The 13,221-nt window shown below is 42.5% G+C and overlaps 1 protein-coding gene across 1 annotated transcript in view; it reads right to left on the reverse strand.

Moving 5' to 3' along the window:
- Abhd2 (abhydrolase domain containing 2, acylglycerol lipase) overlaps positions 1 to 12,970 on the reverse strand; it is a 102,666-nt gene extending 89,696 nt beyond the window's left edge. Inside the window, exon 1 of the mRNA XM_015493086.2 lies at positions 12,828 to 12,970. The gene's annotated coding sequence lies outside the window, so the exon portion shown is untranslated. The remainder of the gene's footprint in view (positions 1 to 12,827) is intronic.
- Positions 12,971 to 13,221: the final 251 nt, after the last annotated feature.

A 13,221-nucleotide genomic window follows, 5' to 3' on the forward strand; every position in this document is an offset into this window, starting at 1 on the left:
GAAAGATGCTATACAGAGCTGGCACACCACAGAAAGCAGATGCTCAGCCACTCTGCTCCTGTCCCATCCTGGGAGCTTCCTCTCCAGACTTTCCCAGTGCACACATATTGTTGCCTCATTGGGAGGTGATCGAGTGGCCATCGAGGAAGATGGTTTCATCAGAACAGGGCAAATGCTTTTTTACAACTGGAATACAAATTGGTGCCATTAACCAAAAATTAACTCACCTGCATAAATTGGCAGCACCTTCATAGAGAAAACAGTGGTTTGCAAGTGAAAAGGACAAATCCAGCAGAAAAGTGTCAACACCACTGAGGGAGATGTTTAGCAAACTACACCCTTCCCCTCTGACATTCTACCTTGCTCCCCACAGGTTCAAAGGCACTCCCTGCATTCTAACTTTGGTGTGGGCTATAAAAGTATAATACATGGTCTCCACAACATAGTGTGGCACACACCTGTAATCCCAGTGGCTCAGGAGGCTGAGGCAGAAGGATCATGAGTTCAAAGTCAACCTCAGTAACTTAGTGAGGCCCTAAGCAACTTAGTGAGACCCTGTCTCTAAATAAAATACAAAAAAGGGCTGGGGATGTGTCTCAGTGGTTGAGTGCCCCTGGGTTCAATCCCCAGTACCAAAAAAAAAAAAGAAAAAGAAAACTAAATCCTGAAGAACCAACTACAAATACTAGAGAAATTCAAACAAAGGAGGCAGAAACAAAGAGGTGGATCACAGTTGGGGAATCACAGGAAAAGATGGGACAGAAGAGGTGAGAAGGAGAGGAGAGTATAGACATCAGGCAAGGCTCACAGCTGAGCCAAGGCAGGAGAATTCTGGGCATTCAGGAGAAGGCAGACTGGGCAAGAGGGATGGGTTTGGGAGCAGGAACAATGAATCACTGTGGATTGAAGCGTCAGTGCTTTGCTTACAAGGGGAATTCCAGACATCAGCCTGGAAGATGGTGCCACACATCTGCTGCTATGGCATGTGCTCTGGGTTGTGCTGCAATGTTGTACATGTGAGGGGCTGACGTGAGAGCCTGTAGGTGTGAGAAGCATTTACTTGGGTACATGTAACCGGACTCATGACTCTGCAGACAAGCACTGTCACTGACCACTGGAGCAACACCACAAGCTCTTGAGGGCATTCAAGTGTTTTTGTAACCTACTGAACTACACAGGAACTTTCATTGGGGGCCCATTTCCTCTAGCTCCTAAAATCATACTTGCCCATCTTCACATTTTTTAAATACTCTATTTAAAAATTTGCCAGTCTCATCTCTACCTAAAAGTGATGATTCCTCTTTTTAATCTCTACTGGGGATTCTCATTGATGCCCTGCTAATTCAATCTCCATGTTTAAATTCTACACAAATTGAAATCTGGAGAGGTTGAGTACCTGATGGACATCTGTAAATATTTAATGGTCAACTGAGTTTGTGCAGAAGGCATGAGCTTCATGCTAGAAGGCATCACCATCATGATCCCTGAAACAGAACTTCCTTACCAGACTATTCCATTAGGCTACAAGGTTCAGGCCTCTACGAGTTAACTGCCACACCACTGTGCACTGACAGAACAGCAGAATGTGACCCACTGTTCAGCGGTCTTTGGAGATTTTAAAGAATGATCTTGAAGTTCAGGCAGATAACTTTCCATCCAAAATGAAAATTTTCCATTTTCTATCATTCAGAAGAGCTATCATCCAAAGCCATATTGCTTCCACCCCTTTCCATTTGTCTAAGGAATCCTACCAGGCTGAAAGTTATAAATCTACTTCAGAAACTGCTGTCTCACAAAGAAAGGAAAAAGAAAGAAAGAATGAAAGCAACAGGAAGGAAAGGTCCCCAAAGAGAAGAGAGACAGAAACCTACCCGTTGGTTATTGGCATTCAGATAAATATTAAATACCATTAGAAGACCCATGATTTTGTCTAATCGGTCCAAACATCTAACAAAATTGCCTAGGGTATTTCCCAACTGACATGAGTTTATTTGGTCCATAAATTATAAATTTGAATAGCATTAATCCTAGGTAAACCTAGACCAAGATACTATGAATTATAAAAAATAGGGTTCCTTTTTAGCATCCAAGGAAAATAGAAAAATCTTTTGTCAAATGTCTGTGGTATTCAAATTTTGTCAAATTTGTGGAAAGAGGTCAATTGGTGTCACAAAGACTCATGCTTTATTGAGAGGTTTCCTCTGGTGTTCCCTGATGGTAAGGCTCCTGGCAAGGGCACACAATCCGGCCCACACTGCAGCTATACTACATACTAGTTATGTGACTGGGCAAGTTCCTTAACTGTGGCACCTCTCTTTCCTTACCCATTAAGTGGGGATAATAAAACCTTCCTTGAAGAGTCATTGTGAGGCACAAATGAGGTAGAGTAGGTCAAGTACCCTACACCAGAGCATCCTGCTATTCACAAACACGATGTGAATCTGGCAGTGGCAGTGCTTGCCAAGGAAGGCAGAGGGGCTTGCTCCAGCCACCAAGGATGGAGGATCCCAATCCAGAGCCAGGTATCTGGATAGTCTGGTCTCTATCCTGCCTCTGAGTAGACACTACCAGACCCAACTTAACCATCTTCTACAGACAACAGTTGGACCATGCATGCACATATTCCTTGCCCCATTGCAGACCATCAGCTGCTTTCAGCACCCCAAGTTCAGGGATCAATGACTTCCCTGGGGTCCAGTATTGCTCTCTGGCTCTGACATCATTATCTTTAACTCGCCAAATCTTTAAATAAAGGGCAGAACTAGAAGATACTAAAATGTCCTATTTATGTAGTTCTGCAATTTATCAAGTGTTTGGATTTTAAAGCATTACCTCACTTACTCCTCAGACATGTCACAAAATGAATCTGTGTTGACAGTGGAGACCAAGTACATAATTTACTACTTACAAAGTATATCCTCAGACATTACCTCATTTGGTGCTCACAACAGCCTTGTGACTTATTATGAATGTAAACAAGGAAACTGAGGCTAGAGGCACTCTCTGTGCCAGAGCCTGAATAAACCTCTTCAAATATAGAGGGGAAGGTACCTATCCATGAGAGGGCTTTTGGAGAGCTAGATGGATCCCACCACTCAGCCCTCTCACCAGAAGCTCTGTCAGGACTCTTCCCACCAGAGAGATATAAAAAAATTTATACTCCTCTTAGAAGCTCCCTAGTGACAGAATCAAGATGTCTCTTGCAATTTCTGTGCAACGTCTAGTTTGCTATGTAGAGTCAATAATAATCACTGATGGATGATATTCATTATAGACCGAGGGAAAGGGACTGTTTTCTAAATTGGAAAAAAAAAAAAAATCCCTGGCTATAATCTACTGGGCATGTTCCATCATCTCACTATTTAGAAGGTTACGTTTTTCTATGTCATTGACAAGAATGAGTGAGCACTTTATTTACATGATTAGAAAAGAGGAAGAAACTGCAGCCAGGGAATTTGGAATCTGAGAAGCTAAAGTTTACAGTGTGAATACAGTGCTGGCCACACAGGGAGCTTAGTGTGTATTCAGGGAAAGCCTCCTAGTGTGGCTAATGGTAGGTACAAGGTATCCAGGCCCCAGGGAAGACCTTGAGAGCAGAGGCCCAGCATATCCAGCAGAGAAAGGGCTCTGTAAATCTTTGCTGAACAAATGAAAATAATGAGCACTGCCCAGCTCTGAGGATTCTAGAGCAATCACATCATACTAGGAATATTGTGGTTTCCTCAACTAAAAGAGGGAGCAGAATAACATGTGCAATATGCTACTAGTGATATTAAAAAAAAAAAAAAAAAGAAAAAGGATATGATGCAAACATACATTTGCCGGGCTATGCATGAAATATCCCCTCTACCCAAAATATATATATATATGGTACTAGTGATGTTGATTGCTTCTGGGGAGAAAGGTTTTGCCCTCCTTACCATGATGTATCTGTTGAATTTTATGTCATGTGAATGTTTTACCTGTTCAAAAGTAAAAAGTCTCTCTACAGGACAAAATACTTGGTTTTTCCAATAAATTACTGGTGGCAGGGGGAGAAAAGCAAAGGAAGGAGACCTGTAGTTTAAAAAGAGACATAAATAAGTGGATCCAATCACACACAGGTTGTGATTCTTATCTGAATCTGATTAAAAAAAAATTAAACTTATGAAGATAAGCAACATTTTTAGACAACTGGAATTTGAACAGTGATTTAAATACTGGATGTTAAAGGAATTATTGTTAATTTTTTAAAATGTAATAACAAATGTTTCATAAAGGAGTCATAATCTTTAGGAGATTTCATGGAAATATTTATACATGAAACTCTATGATGTTTGGGATCGACTGTAAAATAAATATGGGTTGAGGGATGTGGCTAAGAGAATAGAAGAAACTCATCTGGTCGTGAATTGACTATAGTTAAAGCTGGTGATGGGTAAAGGGAACATGGGGGCTCACTGTTTAATTCAGTCTTTTTCTGTATGACTTTAAAATTCTTACAATAAGCCAGGTGCGTGGTGCATGCCTATAATCTCAGAGGGTCAAGATGCTGAGGAAGGAGGATCACAAGTTCAAAGCCAGCATCAACAATGTAAAGAGGCCTTAAGCAACTCAGCAAGCCTCTGTTTCAAAAACAAAAACCAAAAAACAGTGGGGAGGGATGTGGCTCAGTGGTTAAGTGTCCCTAGGTTCAATCCCTGGAACCCACCCCCCCAAAAAAATTCTCATAATAAAAAGCTAATAAATGAATAGATGATTATTTAACAATAGGATAAATAGACTTGGTAGCCACTGAGTTCCGAGCTCTGAATGTTTGGCTGCAGTCAAGCCACCATAGTCTGAGCTATGAGTCAGTTGTGGCAAATAAGTTTGGGCAACTGTCAACTACTATCATTCTAATAACTGTTTAGGTCATACAAATATCAATAAGAGAACTTTACTATTCACTTCAAAAATAAATAACTGAAAAGAACTGAAGAAATTACTTTGGGGAGGGTTCCCTTTCATTGGTATGAACAATAAACGCTGCTTGCATGTATACATAGGAGTGATAACTAGCACCTGTTCTCTCGTAAAGCATCTTCCCCAAACCTATACAAGTTCTCCAAATCACTTTACCACTTTCAAGATCTGAGCAAACAAGATCTCACTAAGACAAAAACCAAATGATGTCAACTAACTCTTCATTTCAGTTCAACTCATATTTCCACACTGTTCAACACATGGAAAGTAACCATACATGATGTAAATAAGACTGGAAACCTCACAGAGCTTAGATTCCTGCACTGGGGTCTTTCAAATTTAGGTATCAAATGGCCCCTGCTAAGGGGAAAAACTAATCTTGTCAAAACTGCTTGATTAAATTACATTGTATTTGATTCTTAGATTTAAATTGAATTATTTTCATCCAATTATTATTTATCACATTATTTCTTAAACTGTATGAGCCTAAAACTAAAACTTCTTTTAGCACATTTATAATTATGGAGACCAAAGCACATTCACAAATAAACAACTAAAATGACCCAAGCAGTAAAATTCAGATGAAATATATTAATGCAACAAGACTGATGCCATTTTTCAGGTCTGAAATGCCTGCCAGCATCATCCAGTGTCAGTGTGGTCCCACCTGCTCCTGGGCAGGTCCTATGAGAGTTTACACTACACCTGACATAGGTGTGATGACTATTCTCATGCTATCTTTCTCAGCTGGGACAGCTGCCATGGCCTTCATCCCCACAGTGCTGAGAGCTATCATTTGGCTTCACTGGATGCTACTGCCTCTTTTCTTTACTAAACCCATCTCTATATTTTTCTCTATACTGAGGCTAACCTGGCTCCAACTCATCAGAAATTCATTTACAATTGGGGGGCACTGAGGCTATGAGGGTGGACTGATATAATTAGATATTCTAATTTTCTAGGATAGGCCTTGAAAATATGTCCAACTATCATTAACATGAAACCCAAAAAACCAAGTGTTCTTCACTTAATGGGAACTCTAGGAATCTCAGGAACACATCCTGGAGCCAGGTGCAGTGGCACAAGCCTGTAATCCCAGTGACTTGGGAGGCTGAGGCAGGAGGATCGAAAAGTTTGAGACCAGCCTCAGCAACTTAGTGAGACCATGTCTCAAAAATAAAAATGGGCTGGGTATAGCTCAGTTGGTAGAGTGCTTGCCTCATATGCACAAGGCCCTGGGGATGTGGCTCAGTGGTTAAGCACTGCTGGGTTCAATCCCTGGTACCAAAAACAAAACAAAAAAAAAAAAAAAAAAGCACCATATCCTGGACCCGGTTTGGAAATTCTTAGCACAAGGTGAGTGTGCTTCAGGAAGACAGCCTCATGCCAGGGACCTGAATGAGAAATCACTCTTAATCTAAGAAAGAATTTAAGCCATCACCTGACATGCTAAATCATGGGTTTAACTGGTTTAAGCTCACTTGAAAAGAACCAAAATGTAAACATGGCCAAAGGGCCTTACTTAAATCCAGGGAGTCTCTGAGGTCCCTCCTCAGCCTCCTCCTTAAGAACTACAACATGACACTTTACACATGAACAATCAGGACAATTCCCAATGTTAGCTCATATCAATACAACATGCTATAACTGCATATCAAGATTGTAGGGGTCTGCACCACCCAGAGTTTGAGACACAAAACCCCACCCTGTGATGCTGCTGGTGGGTTAGCTGGATTCAATGAGTGGGCTGACTTCCTAACAAGACACTAGCAGGCATTAAGGAAACTGAGAAACTAGAACTGCTCCTACAATAGAATCTTCTACTTCAGGCCTTCCCAAATGTCACAGTTTAATGACCATTAACTCAATCTTTTTATCAAGCTATCTGTGCTCTTTATCCTAAGATATTGACCTCAGGACATTTTTTGGCAGGGGTGTGGGGGGTGGTTACTGGGGATTTAACCCAGGGGAACTTCATAACTGAGCTACATCCCCAGCCCTTTTTTATTTTTTATTTTGAGACAAGGCCTCACTAAGTTGCTGAGTCTGGCCTTCAATTTGTGATCCTCCTCTCTCAGGCTCCTGCGTTACTGGGATTACACACATGTACCATGTGCCCAGTTAGGGCCTTTGTATTGCTGTATTTGAAAAAAAAATTAAAATTTTGGCAATCCTCTGTTGAATTTCCTGATTTTTGTTCTTCACTGCCTGTGACTAAAGTAAATGTAAATATGTAAAAAAAAAAAAGTACATAGAGGGCTGGGGTTGTGGCTCAGCAGTAGAGCGCTCACCTAGTACATGTGAGGTCCAGGGTTGGTCTTCAGCACCACATAAAAATAAATAAAATAAAGGTATTGTGTTCGACTGCAACTAAAAAAGAAATATTAAAAATAAAGTGCATAGATGGAGCAACTTTTTAAAGCTTTTATCTATCTCTTTTATCCAGGCAAGATTAGAAAATACTTAACTGATAACACTACCTCCCTCTCCTCACACTACACAACACAGTGTCTGAAGGATAACGTGGTCACCAACAATGAGCAAAGACCAAGAAATAAAGCCTCTAGATTAGCTGGCTGACTAACATCTTGACCATTAAATTTCAAGGTGACTCTAAATCAGACTTGGAGGTAAATAAAAGCAGGATGAAGGTTAAGGCACTTTCAAAGAAAAGAGAAAACGAACACCCACAGGCAAAATCTGGGAACCACAGAAAACCATATTTAAATCAGCGTGGTTATTTAAAACAAACATAACTTCAAATATGAAGAACCTGAAAACTCTCTTGTAGAGTCAATATCAGTGAAAGCTTTTGCCAGCAAGGCTGGTTTGAGTAAGACCTTGGCAGTGGTCAAGTGATTTGGAGATCTTTGGAAATATCTCCAAGGATGGCAACAAAAATCAGATACAGGTTTAGGAAAGATGCTTCACAGAGGAACAGGTGCAACAGCTGGTAATTTAACTGGGTACTTAATAACACTTCCCAAACAGGAAGTCCAGTGATGAAGGGCAAGGTTCCTCTCTGATACTCAAAGGTGAGGACAAACACTGTGGATGCTGCAGTGCAGGATAAAGGGTCAGACACAACAGAGATGCTGGACATGTGCATTAGGGAAGCCAAGAGACTTCTCTGGAGACCAGAGAGAAAAGCAGCAAACTTTCCCTGGCAATTCCAGTACATTCTGCCCAGAGATCAAGATGGAGGGCTCAAAGTCTAATGCATTGCTCATTCTCCAACGCCCCTTCTCTCCCTTCACAGGGTAACACTGCAGAGAAACCTTCTACCTCATTCAGCCTCTTCTCAGGTTTAGGGCTATGGAACATAGAGAAGAAAAATATTTGTCCCCAACTCACCACAAAATGCTTTAAAATCTCCATTTGAAGCTACAGCCAAAATAAGACTGGTTCTCAACATCCTCAGAAGCAGAAAACAAGATACTGCAAATAAACAGCCTTCATAAAAAAAAGCGACGTGGAAGCTCTTTTCATATAGCCAAGAAATATTGAGTGAATAAAAGCAGGGATCTAGGGGCTGGGGATGTGGCTCAAGCGGTAGCACGCCCGCCTGGCATGCGTGCGGCCCAGGTTGGATCCTCAGCACCACATACAAAGATGTTGTGTCTGCCGAAAAAAAACTAAAATAAATAAATAAATATTAAAAAAAAAAAGCAGGGATCTAAATAGTACGCATATAGTGCACCACCACTTGCCTAAAAAGGATGGGGAGCGCAGAACGTTCACGGTGAACTTGCACTAGATATATAAAATATATTAGATGTGCATGGACTACCTCTGGAGGATGAAGAAATTAGTAACATCGGTTGCCTCTGAAGAGAGAAACCAGGTGGCAGGGATCAGAGTGGACCGAGACATATTTACTATACAACTTTTTGTGCCTTTCAAATATTTTCTTTCCTCACATACCTATTTTGAATTAAAAATATTAAAAATAGTTTTAAATTTAAAATAAAATCAATTTAAGAACAAAATAGTCTTTTTGCAACAAAGCAAATACTGCTGTTAATCTGGTTAATTGTGTTCCTGGCACACAGCAGATGCTCAACTTGTTGAACTTAATGAACTGCCACTTGAAAACAAAAGAAAATCAGAAACCTGGCAAACCCAAGGCCATCCATGTTCTAACTACTTAACTACTCAAAAGAACAGAGAATGGGTCCCAGTGTAACAGCAGGGCTCCTCATCTGTCCACAGCAGCCATTTAATAAACAGAAAAGATTTAATCCCCAAACCAAGACAACAAAAGCTCACATGCGCAGATGCACAAATGATCCTTAAGGGAAATAATGTCAGCATCTATAGACTATTAATATAGAAATGGGGGCTTAGAATGTGGCTCAGTGGTAGAGTGCTTGTCCAGCATGCATGAGGCCTTAGGTTGGATCCCTAGCACCACCAGAAAACAAACAAAGAAACAACAACGACAACAACAACAAAATGGAAGCACAGAGGTTAAAAATGGCCTTATTCATGCACTGATCAAAAATGCTGGACCATGAAAAGCTGCTGTAAAATTCTAACAACAAACCACATCAAGAGACTCTGTACTTCCAGTGCTCTGTTCCTGGGGACAGCTCAGCCCAACATGAAACAGGAATGCTAGAATACCTCATGTCCCATGTCATCTACATTTTTAAACTCGTCAAGGAAGGTTCAAAATCCACTATCCAATAAAATCAGAATATTGTAAGCAGAAATTCGGCCACAAGGAATTCCATTATATTGGAAGTGTCTCTCTTGCCAGGGCTTTTCACACAGTAGGATTTTAGGCCAAAAACTAAGACAGACTCTTCCTGTCTTCCATAGGAAATTGTGCTGTGCTGTGCTCTGGGCAGGAAGGATCTCTGGCAAGGGTGGTGGGAACCCACTGTAGGGTATGTGGGCCTGCCAGAGATCAATAAGAGAAAGGTATTAGTGAATGAAGCAAGGAATATGGTGAACAAGAAGCCCTTCCACTACAATGTGCTGAGGAAAGAGCAAGATAGAAAGAAATGAAATGGCCAAGTGCTAGAATATCAAAGCTCCAGAGAAATAACGCAAAAGAAATTGCTAATCAATGGACAGTAGTTGTATTGGGTTCAGTTAAGAAAACAGGTCAAAACAGAGAAGAGAAAAAAAATTAAAAAACAAAATGACAGTGGGCTAGGGTTGTGGCTCAGTTGGCAGAGCACTCGCCTAGCATGTGATAGGCAATGGGTTCGATCCTCAGCACCACATAAAGTAAAATAAAGACATTGTGTCCCCCTAAAACTAAAAAATAAATATTAAAAAAAAACCAAGGTGATAGACATCTTTCCATTAAAAAGAAATGAGCTGGTAAACTGAGGGTACCCATTTGTCAAAATCATGAAGAACACAGAGGGGAAAGAAAATGAAAGTAAAAAGGGGCTGAAACAAGAGGGAAAAGACCACAGATTGAATTTGCCCTCTGGTTAATTTCAAGTCCTTGAAAAGAACAGGAAAAATGCAGATAAACCAGTGAACAAGCTACATTACCAGCAAGAATCCATCTCATACTTCGTCTCTGCCAGGTCATGCGGGTACTGCTGCTGCTCCCCCTACTCAAATGACTAAGGAACTTGCATAAATGCATTTGACACTCGATCCCTGAACTTCCGAAAAGCACTTAATACAGTGGTTCATGAAATCTTAATCTAGAAATGTTCAGCCATTTATAATCAAGCTGCATCATACCGACAGTCAGAGAGGAAGGCTGAACAGAGGGACTCTATACGTGAAAGGACTCCATGGAGATTGGCATCATCAGGGACTTTGCCACTTTGACAGATTCCCTCCCACCCCCTTTAAAGATAATAAAGACTTGGCATCTAAGAAGTGTGTAGTTACAAGAGAGAAACTGAATTATCTGAGTCAATGAAAGAAAAACACGTAAGATAAAAATGCATGGAAATCCCTGCACATGTCTATGATAAAATGAAATTTGGAATATGTTTAAAAAATAAGTGGTGGGATGGGTTGGAATTAGCTCCTGATAGAAAATATTGAGTGGTAGATACGAAGAAAAATTGTACAAAGGGACATCAAAACATTCTATTTAGCAAATCTATAGAAGCTACTGTGTGCCATGCATCCAATATAAATCATGCACTTCTTAAAACAATCTTCTAACCTAAACAACATTATTTTCTTGTGTCATAAGTGAGGAGACAGGCATAGAGAGGTTAAGGAACTTACCCCAAGTCACACAGCTACTAAGAGGCAAAGCTAAGATTCAAGCCCAGGCACTCAGCCACCAGATCTGTGCTCCTAATCTCCCTGGTCTCCCCTAGAACTTAGAGAATGAAAGAACTAGGCTAGGAATGAAATGCAAGTCATGCACTGGCTAGATCTTAGGTCTATAAATCAACCCTTAGTCATGGCTCTCTGATGACCAGCCAGCCTGGTGATTGCCACAGGTCTCAGTTTCCTCATCAGCACATTGAGGAGACCGAATTAGATGAGCTCCATCAAGTTCATGCTGGTAATCAGCAGTATGTGGACTAGTGTGTTTTTTGCTTGGCTATTCAACCAAATTCATTCTCAAGCAGGCAAGTTTTATAAGATTGTTCCTCTGCCTCCTGACCTTCAGATGATTATGTCCTCTCTATTCAGGCAAATGACAGAAGGTAGTAAAGGAGCAAAATAAATCGTTTCTCTTTTAGACTCTGCTTAATATGATTATAACCAAATGGTCCATGAAAAGCTCTGGGCACAGATCATATTAACTCTGCTAGACCTGCAATCTCAGGTCCTCTCCTAAGCCTGTTCTGGAAGCTGCCTCTGGATTTGGTTACTGGAATGCAAGTGAAACTGACATTTGGAGGTGGAACAATCAAGAGAGAGGAATTAGACTAAATCCATAATAGTTCAAATTAAGGAATTTCATAGCAGAGAAGTAAACCATTTGGTTATTTATATTTTGGTAAATCTTTTCATATAATCCATTCTCTTTGCTTATACCAACTCTCGAGAGCTGAAACCTCAAAATTCATTATGGGTAAATTCAACACCCACTTTGAACCTACTGGTCCCCCATAAGTATCCTCAATCTAGGCATTAAATGTCAGCCATTGTGCATCTGTGGATGGAGAGAGTCCTTACAGATGGATCATGCAATGCTCCCTTGGGAGTCCTTCCTAAGCATCCCTGACAGGTGGCTGTCATCCGGCCTCTGCCTGGACACTTCCAAGGTCGAGGCGCTGGTTGCCTGGTCTGGCAGGCTGCCTCCAGCGCTGCTGGACAGCTCTCATTATGGGGGAAACCCATTAAGCGCCTAGAACAGAGACCCGCGTGGGCCCGAGCTCCATAAGTACACCTCCAAGTGGGTCAAAAACTGCCTCTCTAGAACTTGAACCCTTTGGTACTGGGTGCGCCCCCGGATCACCCAAATGCAGAGTCCCCCTCGAATATCCTCGGCTGTAAACAGGACCCTCAATCCTTTCCTTCCAGGTTTGGATCCTGGACCTTCTTCATCAAGTGTGGACCGGCAAATACCTCTCCAGACCTCTCAGGCCCCAAAAGTGCGCATCGATGGGACGGCAGCCAGGAGGCCGCGGTCGGAGTTGTCTCCAGCCTCGGTTCTCCGAGCAGGAGGGGACAAAGGACCTTCCGGAAGGCGTATCCCTCCGTGGTCCTGGCTGTCTCCGCCACTGGGCGAGCCGACCCTGGGGACCCCCCTCAATGCCAGATGGCGGGACCCCTGAGGCGCCAGGTGACAAGACCGCGAGGATCCCCGAGGATCCGGGGCGCGCAGGCTGCGGTACTAAGGGCCGAGCCACGCTGGTAACCGTGAGGCCCGGGATGTTGGTGCGATGGCACCAGAGCGCGATCCTGGCTACGCGGAGCTCGCTAGGTTAAGGCTTTACCTGCGCGACGTTGACTACACTGACCCAGCTCGTCCCCAGTCCGGCTCCCGCAGCTCCGCAGCTGCCGGCTGCGCTCATGGAAACGCAGCCGGAACCCCTGGCCAGTGCAGCTCCCGCCGCTACCGGCCCCGCCCAAGCAACTGCCGCCACGCCCCTGACTACCGCCTCTGCCACGCCCCCAGCTACAGGAGCCCGCCTATTCATTGGGTAGATCAGCTGTTACTCTGCTTGCCTAACGCGTCCATTGCACCTGATTGGCAGCCCATTGGTTAATAGAGCTGCTTCTCAGAATGGAGGCGGGGGTCCTTATTGGAGAGCTCTTTAACTATTGGTTACTTTTGACGTCTTTGGCCCGTGGGCCAAGACGCTATTGGATAAGGCCCGCCCGGAGGGG

This window comes from Marmota marmota, unplaced genomic scaffold (assembly GCF_001458135.2).
Source record: "Marmota marmota marmota unplaced genomic scaffold, marMar, whole genome shotgun sequence".
NCBI classification, from domain to species: domain Eukaryota; kingdom Metazoa; phylum Chordata; class Mammalia; order Rodentia; family Sciuridae; genus Marmota; species Marmota marmota.